This window comes from Propithecus coquereli, unplaced genomic scaffold (assembly GCF_000956105.1).
Source record: "Propithecus coquereli isolate 6110/MARCELLA unplaced genomic scaffold, Pcoq_1.0 Scaffold849, whole genome shotgun sequence".
Taxonomy (NCBI): domain Eukaryota; kingdom Metazoa; phylum Chordata; class Mammalia; order Primates; family Indriidae; genus Propithecus; species Propithecus coquereli.
In genome coordinates this window covers 57,561-70,526 of record NW_012154718.1, presented here as the reverse complement: position 1 = coordinate 70,526, position 12,966 = coordinate 57,561, and the positions used below count along the sequence as shown (strand labels likewise).

The 12,966-nt window shown below is 43.5% G+C and overlaps 1 protein-coding gene across 1 annotated transcript in view; it reads right to left on the bottom strand.

Annotated features, from left to right (window-relative positions):
* The window catches only part of WNK3 (WNK lysine deficient protein kinase 3), a 146,310-nt gene extending 137,135 nt beyond the window's left edge, over nt 1-9,175 (bottom strand). The window contains exon 1 of the mRNA XM_012663979.1: nt 9,029-9,175. The gene's annotated coding sequence lies outside the window, so the exon portion shown is untranslated. The remainder of the gene's footprint in view (nt 1-9,028) is intronic.
* Nucleotides 9,176-12,966: the final 3,791 nt, after the last annotated feature.

Here is a 12,966-nt window from a genome sequence, read left to right as displayed (position 1 = left end):
GGTAAGTCATATAATTTTTTTTCATTTCTATATACACATACACATTCATGTAAATACAGAGAAAAAGGATTGTACAAGTCCACAGCCAACTCTTAATAAATGGTTACCTCTGGGAGGGCAGAAAATTGGGTAAAAAAAGGGTTTGATCTACCTCTATATTATTTTAATCCTTTAAAGCAGAGTTTTCTATTAATAACCTGTATCAAAGAACCAGTTATGGACATTATAGTTTCTTAAAAGAACCAAAGGAAGCACAAAACAAATAAGGCATATACAACATACATTAAAATGAATATTATCAGTTAACACTTTACTGAGTGCTATGTGCCAAGCACTTGTAAACCCTTTCATGCATTTTCTCATGTAATCACCACAAAAACCTTGAGGTAATATTTTCGTTCTCATTTTACAAATGAGGAAACTAGGCTCAAAAAATTAAGTAACTTTACTAAGATTACACAGCTAGTAAAAACCAGAGCCAGAATTCAACCCAGGCATCTCACTCCCAAGCCCACTCTTTTTTTTTTTTTTGAGGCAGAGTCTCACTCTGTTGCCCTGGCGAGAGTGAGTGCCGTGGCGTCATCCTAGCTCACAGCAACCTCAAACTCCTGGGCTCAAGCAATCCTTCTGCCTCAGCCTCCCGAGTAGCTGGGACTACAGGCATGCGCCACCATGCCCGGCTAATTTTTTCTATATATTTTTAGTTGTCCAGATAATTTCTTTCTATTTTTTCAGTAGAGACGGGTCTCGCTCTTGCTCAGGCTGGTCTCGAACTCCTGAGCTCAAACAATCCACCCGCCTCGGCCTCCCAGGGTGCTAGGATTACAGGCGTGAGCCACCATGCCCGACCCCAAGCCCACTCTTAACTACTACTCCTAATAAGGGGCCACATATAATTTGGAACCACAAGTACACACTATATATACAACCCTGACTTGCACAGATACATACACTGCACAACCACATCACAATCCTTGGGAGTTTATAACACTAAAACTACCTTCTTCCTTGCTTCCATCCTCCAGTTTTGCTTTGGCAAAGTCATTTTCTCAATTAAAGACGCCCATTTTATGTGAAAAAGTTCTGGATCCAAATTAGAAAAGGGGTTAAAATCATCTCCATCTCTTTCATCATCAAAATTCTATAATTTCTATGTATCAATCACCTACCCTCCCATCCCTAATTAACACCTTATTCTGCCCAATTTTTAATAGCATCTATGGCCAAACTACATACAGTCTCAGGCCAAACCCACCTCACTACTTGTTTCTCTGCAGCCAGTGAGCTAAGAAAGGTTTTTACATTTTTAAGGTTTTACATTTTACATTTTTACGTTTAAAAAAAATCAAAAGAAAATAGTATTTCATGACATATGGAAATTATTTGAAATTCATAGTTCAGTGTCCATAAATAAAGTTTCATTGGAACATAGCCACACTCATTCATTTACACATTGCCTATGGCTGCTACAGCAGCAGAGCTGAGTTACTGGCAACAGACACTCCACAGCCCACAAAGCCTAAAATATGTACTACCTGGCCCTTTACAGAAAAAGTTTATCAATCCTTGCTTTATAGTTTCCCAAAGAACTTCTCATCTATTAATAGCTCCAAATTCAACACAATTTCTACCACACTACTACTTTCTAAGAACCCAACCCCTGCTGATTAATCAATCAGTTTAGACATTTGGTGCTAAAATTTACCAGATGGGTAGAAACATAAAAGCTTTAAATTGGTGGGAAAACATTTCTTCATTGAGATACTTTGATTCCAAAAGTATATTAACAGAATATGTTGCATTTCACATGTACTTGTATAATGTACAAAGTGTATTTTCTCATTTTATTAGCAAAGAAACCCTGCAAAGTAGGTAGGGCTTTTGTTTTGTTTAATAACAAATAAGGAAACAGACGCTTACAGACTTAAACAAGATCACACTGAGACAAGACCAGGCTGACTCCTACTCCACTAACATTTCTATTGGGGAACACAGTGTCCTCTCATAAGGAAAATACCTGGTTTTGCTGTGTTTTGCTTAAAAGCAAAACAATAATTCATCTATTTCAAATAGTAAGAAACAGAAGATGTGAAGGTATACTAAAAATTTTTGTTCAATAATACAGCCAGTTTAAAGAATATGCTGGGCACTCGGGAAGGAGAAAAGGGTAAAAAAAAAAAAAAAGAGGTAGCACGAGTTAGAGTCTTTGCCTTCATTGCCTGGAGCCTCCACTAGGAGATCTTAGCTGGTCTCTTGACATTCAGGTTTCTATTCAAAGTCAGCTCCTCAAAGAAGCCCTCCCTAACCACTTGAGCTAAATAAGCTCCTCCCCCAACATCCCAGCACTCTTTCAAAAGTTTTCTTCTTGGCATCTATTTTCTGATATGATTTGTTTGTTGACAGTCTGTCATCTTCCAAATGAAAGCTCCAAGGGTCATTGCCTCTTTTGCTTCCTTTTCATCTACTCCCAACCCTGGCACAATGGAAGAATGCAATAAATATTTGTTGAATGAATGGTATATCTCAGGTAAGTCATACTCTACAATTCACTGGAGCTAACGGCTTCAGAGTAAGTTATCAGTGCTTTTGAAAAGGTTCCTTAGTCTACAGCCTTACCACCCTGAATGTGGCGGATCTCGTCTGATCTAGGAAGCTAAGCAGGGTCAGGCCTAGTTAGTACTTGGATGGGAAAAGGTTCCTTAGCACATATCTTCAAGGGATTTTTTTCTCTTGCTAGAAACCTTCAAAGGCTAACTTTGAATGGAAATGCCACAGTAGCCAGCAGAACAAAAATTATTCTCTGGGCAGCAGTGGGTATAATCAGAGCTGAACTATCACCTTGGGGCTGATTAAGCACAGACTTCCCACACTTGTTTTAAAACACCTCCACTAGGTCAAGCACGGTGGTTCACACCTGTAATCCTAGCACTCTGGAAAGCTGAGGCGGGAGGATAGCTTGAGCTCAGTTCAAGACCAGCCTGAGCAAAAGTGAGACCCTTGTTTCTAGAAACAACAGAAAAATTAGCTGGGCATGGTGGCATGCGCCTGTAGTCCCAGCTACTCGGGAGGTTGAGGCAGGAGGATCCCTTAAGCCTAGAAGTTGAGGGCTGTAGTGCACTATGATCTTCACTGTGAATAGCCACTGCACCCCAACCTGGACAACAGAGTGAGACCCCTGTATATTAAATAAAAAGTTGGTTCAAAATATTTGGATAGGTTCCAGATCTGAACAATCATAAACCATTAATATATAACACATAAATATGATTGCTTTTAAGATATATCTAATGCCAATTTCTGGCTAAATAGATTAACTATAGACCAAATCTGGTTTTTTCCTAGTTTTAAGCAAAGATTTCACCCTACACAATTTGAGAACAAAAATATTCTTAATTAAAAAAGTCACTTATATAAAAAAAAGGTCACTTATATAACTTTAGCATAAGGACTGTCTAGCTTGCCATATTGAAGTTTTCCGATCATAAAAGTTTTACTGACTCATAAGTAGCTTTAGAATATCCCTAAACTTCAAATCTAAGGCATGACCTTCAAAAATGCATTCAGAAACATTTCTTCCCCACAATTGTCCAAAGAGTGACTGAATATCACCACAAAATAGCTTCATTTCACTATATGCGCTTATAGTATTATGTATTTTATAGATAAAAACTTCAAGTTAGGCCGGGCAGGGTGGCTCACGCCTGTAATCCTAGCTCTCTGGGAGGCCGAGGCGGGCAGATTGTTTGAGCTCAGGAGTTCCAAACCAGCCTGGGCAAGAGCGAGACCCCGTCTCTACTAAAAATAGAAAGAAATTAATTGGACAACTAAAAATACATAGAAAAAAATTAGCTGGGCATGGTGGCGCATGCCTGTAGTCCCAGCTACTCGGGAGGCTGAGGCAGGAGGATCGCTTGAGCCCAGGAGTTTGAGGTTGCTGTGAGCCAGGCTGACGCCACGGCACTCTAGCCAGGGCAACAGACCAAGACTGTGTCTCAAAAAAAAAAAAAAAAGAAAAAAAAGAAAAGGAAAAAAAAAGAAAAAGACAACTCGCAGAATAGAAGAAACTATTTTCAAATTATATATCTGATAAGTGACTAGTAAACAGAATATGTAAAACTCCTGTAGCTCAGCCAAAAGATAACCCAATTAAAAATGAGCAAAGGATTTAAACAGACATTTCTCCAAAGAAGATATACAAATGGACAATGAGCAGATGAAAAAATTCTCAGCATCATTAGTCATTAGGAAATGTAAATCAAAACCACAATTAGATACCACTTCATACTCACTACGATGGCCATTAAAAAAAACAACAACAGTAAGTAACAAGTGTTGGCAAGGATGTGGAGAAATTGGAACCCTCATACATTGCTGGTAGCAATGTAAATTGGTATAGCTGCTGTGGAAAACAGTTTGGTGGTTCCTCAACAAGTTAAACGGAGGATTACCACATTACCCAGTAATTTCACTCCTAGGTACATACCCAAAATAATTGAAAACAGGAGTTCAAGCCAAAATTTGTACATGAATATTCATAGAAGCACTATTCACAAAAGCCAAAAGTGGAAACATCCCAAATATCCATGAACTGATGAACTGATAAATAAAATGTGGTACATCCGTACAACAGAATGTTACTCAGCCATAAAAGGGAGTTAAGTACTTCTCCATGCCACCACACTGGTGAATCTCAAAAGCATGCTAAGTGAAAGAAGCCAGACACAAAAGATCATATATTATGATTCCACTTATGTGCAATATCCAGAATAGGCAAACCCATAGAGACAGATTAATGGTCACCTGGGACTTGGAGGGAAGAGAGAGTGGGAAGTACCAACCTGCTGGGTACAAAGTTTTCTTTTGGAATAACAAAAATATTTTGGAACCAGATAGTAGTGCTAGCTGCACAACATCATGAAGTTACTTAATACCACTAAACTACACACTTTAAAATGGTAAACTTGTTTTATGAATTGTATCACAATTTTTTTTGAGACAGTCTCACTCTGTAGCCCCAGGTAGACTGCAGTGGTGTCATCATAGCTCACTGCAACCTCCAACTCCTGGGCTCAAGGGATCCTCCTGCCTCAGCCTCCCAAGTAACTGGGACTACAAGTGTGTACCAAGACGCCCAGCTAATTTTTCTATTTTTAGTAGAGACAGGGTCTCGCGCTTGCTTAGGGTGGTCTCTAACTCCTGAGCTCAAGCAATCCTCCCACCTCAGCCTCCCAGAGTGTTAGGATTACAGGTGTGAGCCACTACACCCAGCCTTATCACAATTGTTAAAAGTTACCATGCTAAAACACAGAAAACAATGTGCTTCGTTTCTATTTATCTCAACATTTTCCAAACCAAATATCTCAAAACAAGCTCTATCAAAACAATTAAAAATTATGTCAATTCTCCTTTTGAAGCTTTGAAAATTTCTGAATGAATGCCTTTATGGATGTGCTTTATAGTCTTCAAATATCTCCTAACCTAATAATATCATAAATTTTATGATCTCGAAGATGAAAAATATCCACCCCTTTGGAAGAATTCTGGCTTTTAGCCAAGAGCCATAATCAAGTATATCTGCAAACAGAGCTGCTCTACTTACACTAAGATGAAAGACTGAAAAGAAAGGGTTTTTTTTTATTTATACACAATTCCCACCCCCACAAAAACATATATACAAAATTTAAGTCCTCCATTATTTTTAATTCAATCATCTGACAAGAAATCTGATCATAATATTAATATAACATTCCTCATTTTCTTTACTTCTGTCTACTCTGGTTCCTTGCACCCATTGGCTTTATCATTTACTGGCCAAGCAATGAACAACGTAGTAAAAACAGAAGCTCCTCTACTTTATGGAAAAAAGTTAACACTGTAGAATAAATATATCAGCAAATGCAGACTTGTAATATGAGGATCAACACTGGTCTTGAAGTCGGAACTCCAGGGTCTACCACTTACTTTCTAGGGCAAGTCTTATTTTTCTGAGCTTCATTTTCTCTTTCAGATAAGGGAGAAATACCTTTCCTGCCTGCCTCCCACCTGAAGTACAGTAACAAAATTATGTACAAGGTGTGAATGGGAACTCTAAAGAGGGACACCCAATCTAGCATGATGGAGGATACTGGGAAAAGGAAGAAAGGGGAAGCAGGAAAGGCTTTCAGGAATAGCTGATGACAGAAGTCTTAGAAGAATGAGTTCAAATTCAAAGGGAGGGGAAGTGAGATCATTCCAGGTAGAGAGGGGCATCAGAAGCAAAGGCAGAGAGGAACATCACAAATCTGCTTACGTTATTCCTCTTTTTAAACAATCAAGGGCTCCTGACTCTTTTAGGGTAGTCCTTCACCCTAGCCTCAACCTAAGATTCCAGCCTCATCTCATTCCACTCCCCAAATAAACCATGTTTATACTTTCAAGCCTCAAAACTTAAATGTCCTTCCACTCTAGGAACATCTAGTTCAAAACTGGGAGACCACTTTGCTTGGCTGAGTTAATGTAAGATTTCCAGGCTCTCACAGTACCTTTACACTTCTACTGTACCATTTAATACACTAAGTATCCATCTCAATCTGAGAGACTATGAACACAGTAATAACTTTTATATTCGAACTGTGGGTAGCCAAAACAAGGATTACGCTCTTTCCAACATCAAAGCAGGATAAAGAAAAATGGCATGGAAATGTTCTCAGATTTGCAACATTTCCAAGAGTATTTGAATATATGTCAGTAAAATTTGTAAAAATAATCACGAAAAGTTAAGAATCCATAACTATTAATCTTGACCTAGAACAGAATGAGACCATCACAAGACATCCTTACCAGAAGTAATATATTCAGAAAACAAAATGTCCAAGTAATCTGTTGTAATTTAAACTCACAATAAAAAGCAAGTGTCAATTTTCAAATAAGACAAATTCAGAAGACCAAAAAAAAAAATCATGAATAATTATTTTAGCATTCAAAATCAGCTTTGGTACATTTTTGCTATCTTTAATGCAAGCTACCTTTCCCTTGGACTGTAGAGTTTAAACAATTTTTAAACTCATCAGGCCAGGTGTGGTGGCTGACGCCTTTAATCCTAGCACTATGGGAGGCCGAGGCGGGAGGATCGCTTGAGCTTAGGAGTTCGAGACCAGCCTGAGCAAGAGCCCAGCCTGAGCAAGAGCCCAGCCTGAGCAAGAGCGAGACCCCGTCTCTACTGAAAATAAAAAGAAATTAGCCAGGCAACTAAAAGTATATATTAAAAAAAATTAGCTGGGTGTGGTGGCACATGCCTGTCGTCCCAGCTACTCGGGAGGCTGAGGCAGGAGGATCACTTGAGCCCAGGAGTTGGAGGTTGCTGTGAGCTAACCTGATGCCAGGGCACTCTAGTCCGGGCAACAGAGTGAGACTCTGTCTCAAAATAAATAAATAAAAAATAAACTCGTCAGTCCAAAGGATTGAAATTGTCTAAAAGACACCTGCTGCTCTGTCATACACTAAGACCTCTTCAAAAAGTTCTCTTAGTATTACAACTTAATACACATAAAAAAAAAAAAAAGGTAACAATGGCTTCCCAAAATTGGATGCAAACACTACTATACAGACAATTTTCACAACTCAAGGACTGTTTATTCGTATAATTGTTTCGATCAACAGTAACTCTTTGCCCGGACGCGGTGGCTCACGCCTGTAATCCTAGCACTCTAGGAGGCCGACCCGGGGGGATCGTTTGAGCTCAGGTGTTTGAGACCAGCCTGAGCAAGAGCGAGACCCCCATCTACTCTGGGAGGCCGAGGCGGGGGGATCGTTTGAGCTCAGGTGTTCGAGATCAGCCTGAGCAAGAGCGAGACCCCCGTCTCTACTAAAAATAGAAAGAAATTACTTGGACAACTAAAAATCTATATAGAAAAAATTAGCCGGGCATGGTGGCGCGTGCCTGTAGTCCCAGCTACTCGGGAGGCTGAGGCAGAAGGATTGCGTGAGCCCAGGAGTTTCAGGTTGCTGTGAGCTAGGCTGACGCCATGGCACTCTAGCACGGTCAACAGAGTGAGACTTTGTCTCAAAAAAAAACAAAAACAAAAACAAAAACAAAACAGTAACTCTTTAAGGAGTAGCCATACCACTCGCATCTGTTTTGAGGGTTCAGTCTCATTTTAACAACGTCTCTCAATTCCCAAGATACGGAGATACACACGTGCAGGATTTCCACCCACACCCCACTACGTAAATGTTTCACCACTATTAACTAAGCAAACAAAACCTCTTTCAGTACAGTGAAGCCACCTTATCACTTTCATCCTAACCCCATACCATCTCTTCCCCATCCCCAACCGGTCAATCACAGAACACACAGCACCCCTTCCCAAATAACACCTCTCAATCTCCTTGAACCGAACACATTTACACAACCAGCCAGCAATATCCCTCACCCCATCCAGTCCCTCACACATCAACTGAACCTCTAAATTAAATCCACTCCTCCCTCGACACCATTCCCATCAATACGACCAATCGAACCCTTACTCAACTTCCCACACCCGAAGCGGTCTTCCCTTTCAGTAGCGTCAATCTCACTTAAATGATCATTCAGTCCTTTGTCAACCGTCTCCGGGTCCCCCTCCTGAATCCTCCTCACCTTCCCGGTTGCCGGGTCTTCTATCAGCTCCCAAAGTTGCCACCCCTCAACAAAAACAAAAAACGCACCTCAACCTCAAACCTGCCCTTCCCCACTTTCTCCCTCTTAATTTTCCTCTTCGCCCATTCGGTCACTTAGACAGCAGCTCCCACAACCCCGAAGACCGGAGCCCGGCCTCGTCCGGTACCTATTGGTGAAGGCACTCATCCTGCCTCGGTCAAACCGCCCCCCACTAGGGCTTTTACTCGGAACAGACTCTTGGCCGCCGCTGCCTCCCTCCATTCATCCCCGGCCCATTCATCTCTCAGCCCGATCGCAGACACGCCCCCCGGCCTCCTCCCTCTCTTCCAGCGCCCGGGCCGGCCCGGGACCCTCGCCAGATTAGAGGCTCTCACAGAGAGACACTCTGACTCTTTCTGCTTCTCTCTTACCCTCTCTCAAGCCTCCTCTCGCCCCCCGAAAAGCCACACGGTAAAATAGAACACATACACACTCACCGTCTCCTCCTCTATCGCCTCCTCGGATGCTTCTTACTCCCCTCCTCGATGTCTCGAGCTCTGCTCCGCGTCGTGTGCGCTTGCGCGCGCGAGCGTCTGCCCGCGAGCCCACCGGGCCAGCCACGGCCGGTAGGTAAAGAGCGGGCGGGGTTAGGGGAGCGGGGTACGAGCCCAAGCTCGCGCTCGCCCTGGAGCTGAGCAGGCGCACGCGTACTCCAGCCAAGGAATTCAGATGGGTAGGAGAGAGTGGCGGAGGGGGGCGGGGAAGGGAGGGGAAGAAAGGAGAGGGGGAGGGGCGGAGAAAGCCAACGGAGCAGCCCCAACTCCTAACGGCCCCTATCGCAGCGAGGTGTCTGTCGAGTGGCTAGCCAACTAGAGCGTGCGCACGCCTCCCCGCCCTCTTCAACGCAGCGGGAGAGAGGGATGCGCGTCGAGGAGAAAGGCTTCTGCCCCTTCCAAAAAGAAAATCTCAGTGAGGAACCACGCTCGACACCTTCTGTGTTCTGAAGCTCTCGCTCTCTCCACAGCTGCCTTATCCGCTCCTCTAAAAAGAGAAAAAAATGTCCAAGCACATACTACATCCTAGCCACCCTCCACCCACTCTCAGTTCACAGCACGTCTCTAAATGCTGTAGCTCTGCCGAGCTGTGGAACCCGCCAGCACCTTTTCGCCCGCCACCCCTAACTCCCTTTTTCCAACTCCCGGCTTTTCTCGCGAGACCCATACCTGCCAGCTTTGGGATGAGAAGTCGAAGCACAGATTTACAAATACCGGTCTCCCAGTTATGTTGCGAGGGCAACTGCCATGGCATGTCCCTCCCGCCCCCCAGGACTGCAGTGCGCGCGCGCGGGGGTTGGGCAACCACCAAAGAAGGGATGGGAAAGGGAAGCTATGAAGCAGATTTTTGACGGCATGTAACCGCTAGGCCTGGGCACGTGCCCTGCGCCTCACAGGCGGGTGCGAGGTACCCTGGGAATTGTAGTTTTTGTTCCCACCTCCAGTCCCACTCCCACCTTCAGCCTTATTTAGGCCTCTGACCAGGAAGGGGATTACCGACGCCATTTTGCCAGGAACAATGGCCCTAGGCCCTGGCGTTGGCGGGTGGGGGAGGGAGCAATGCTTTTAAGGGTTCAGTTAACCTCCCCTGGCCCCTCGGTGCCATAGCAACCTCTTCAGAAGCCTGGCCCCGCCCCCTCGCTGCTCCGCCGGGCTCTTAAGACTGCGCATGCGGAAAGGCCACCTCCCACTGAGGCCTGCTCTCCCCGTCTTCCACCGTCCACTTCCCTGAGAAACTCCCCGATCCTCTAGCTGGTAGTAAATGCTGCCTCCTCGGAGCTTTCACTACATGTCAGCCTCCGCGCAGTGGCTTAAGAACTGCTTCCTGTGCTGTATCAGGCGCAGTACAGAATCGTTTCTGTCATTCTCACATCAACAATCTTCACTGAACAGAGGAGGAAACTCAGGCTCTAGAGGGGAAAATAGACCTGACTTGCTCCAGTTCACACAACTATGTGTGGAGGAGTTAGAACTTGAACCCACGTGTGCTCACTCCAGAGCCTAGGCATTTTTCAGTCCCCCAGGATACATACATCTGGTGTAGCTGGGGAATGAAAGCTCCTAAAGGGCAGGATTTCTTTTGAATGCCTTTCAGGCCTTCCTTAGCAGGATGCCTTGAGGGTTGTAGGAGGCTGTGAGGGAAATACTAGGCTAATATTTTCAACTGCTGGGCCTCAGGGTCCTATCACCGAATTATTCACCTCTCCAACCACCTTTCTTTCTTTTCCTGCTGTAGGCCTCAGAACCTCAATCTTTTTGATAAGCACCATCAATAAATTGAGGGTTCTGAGGTTTCCAAAGTCTAAATGGAGTGTAATAGTGGGAAGCCTTGTCTCTGCCCCTTCCTTCTTGAAGATCGCTTATTAATCCCAGTATTGCCAGAACATGTAAGGAAAGCAGACCATGCGCCTGATAAATTCAAACCCCCATATTTCAATTTTTTTTTTTTTTGAAAAAAACAAAAACAAAAACAAAGGAAAGCAGACCATGCGCCTGATAAATTCAAACCCCCATATTTCAATTTTTTTTTTTTTTGAGACAGAGTCTCGCTTTGTTGCCCGGGCTAGAGTGAGTGCCGTGGCGTCAGCCTAGCTCACAGCAACCTCAAACTCCTGGGCTCAAGCGATCCTCCTGCCTCAGCCTCCCGAGTAGCTGGGACTACAGGCATGCGCCACCGTGCCCGGCTAATTTTTTCTGTGTATTTTTAGTTGTCTGATTAATTTCTTTCTATTTTTAGTAGAGACGGGGTCTCGCTCTTGCTCAGGCTGGTTTCGAACTCCTGAGCTCAAACAATCCGCCCGCCTCGGCCTCCCAGAGAGCTAGGATTACAGGCGTGAGCCACCGCGCCCGGCCCCCATATTTCAATTCTGACAACAGAGGGTAACTCTAAGGGAACGATAGTCAGGGCTATGAGGTCCAGCCACTCCACCTGTGGAAATCTTCCTTCTTGGCCGATTTGGAAGATCAAGGTGTGGTTTCTCCAAATAGTGCCACCACTCTACCTTAAGGGTCCCAATTAGCTAAGAATGGATGGGGTCTCTCACACTTCTTTTCTCACTGCCCCTGAAGATAGCCCACATCACTTCTGTAAAGCTTGTGAAATGTTCAGCATGTTAACTCCTCTGCAAAGTCCTCATGTGGTGGCCAGACTACAGAGCCTGAGTTGGGGTTGCTGGAAAAGCCATTCCCTCTCCAGAATAAGATTAGTTCTTTTAGAAATGTACAGCCTGACATTGTATATTCTTTTGGGAATCAGAAAATTTAGTCTCCTGATGATGGGAAAGCAATACATGTTCAGTAGAAACTGTACTTTGAGTACCCATATAACCATTCTGTTTTTCACATTCAGTACCATATTCAATAAGTTACAGGAGATATTATTTTAAAAAGAAAAAAAATTCAGTCTCCTAGGATAACTAATCAGGCTTCATTTGCTGGCCTGCCTTTCCTTCTCTCCTTCCCTCCCTTCCTTCCACTGACCTCTCTCTATCTGTTCCAACATTTTGTAATAGTCTTTCAAAACAGTCTTGTCACTATGATATGGAAATCTCAGGAGGTAAAGAAAAAAAATTTTAAAAACAGTCCTGTCACAAAATCCCTCATGTAGCAGGTAGGAATCATAGTCTACCCAGTAAGGTGAATAATAATAATAATAATGGCAGCTAATAAATAAATAGCAATTACTATGTGCTTTATACAAACCTATTGAATCCTATGAGGTAAGTGCTGTTATTAACACCATTTTTCAAATTAGTAAACTAAGGCACAAAGAGGTTAAATAACTTGCCTAGGGTAATACAGCAAGTAACTTTCAGAGCTAGAGTTTGAACCCAGTTAGGTTAGTTCAGAGTCCATGCTCTTAAACATTTTGTTGTATCTTTCTTTATTGTCTATAATTTCATTTAACTTTGGACTCCAACATCCCCCATTCCTTTGGGTTGGAAAATAACTTAACCTCAGTTCTTCTTGAAGTTCCTCCATCCCAGGCTCAAGCCACAGTTCTGGGCTATTACATGGTGCTGAGGCCTGGGAGCAGAGGTTCATTAAATCCTTGGTCTTCGGGCCACACAGGAAAGCAGTCAGAGGTCCACTGCCTCTTCCCACAGTGTTCCTTTCCCATTTGACAGGCCCTTGTTACATTGGGGCCCTCACAGTGGCTTGGGAATTTTTGTTAAGGTTGCCTAGAACAGCCCTTCTTCTCTCAGGTTTTGCAGTCTACCCAAGGATGTACTAGGAAGTAGGACATGGGTCCCCTCTAATAGGGACCCAAGGCTCTTCCTGATAGCATTACATTAT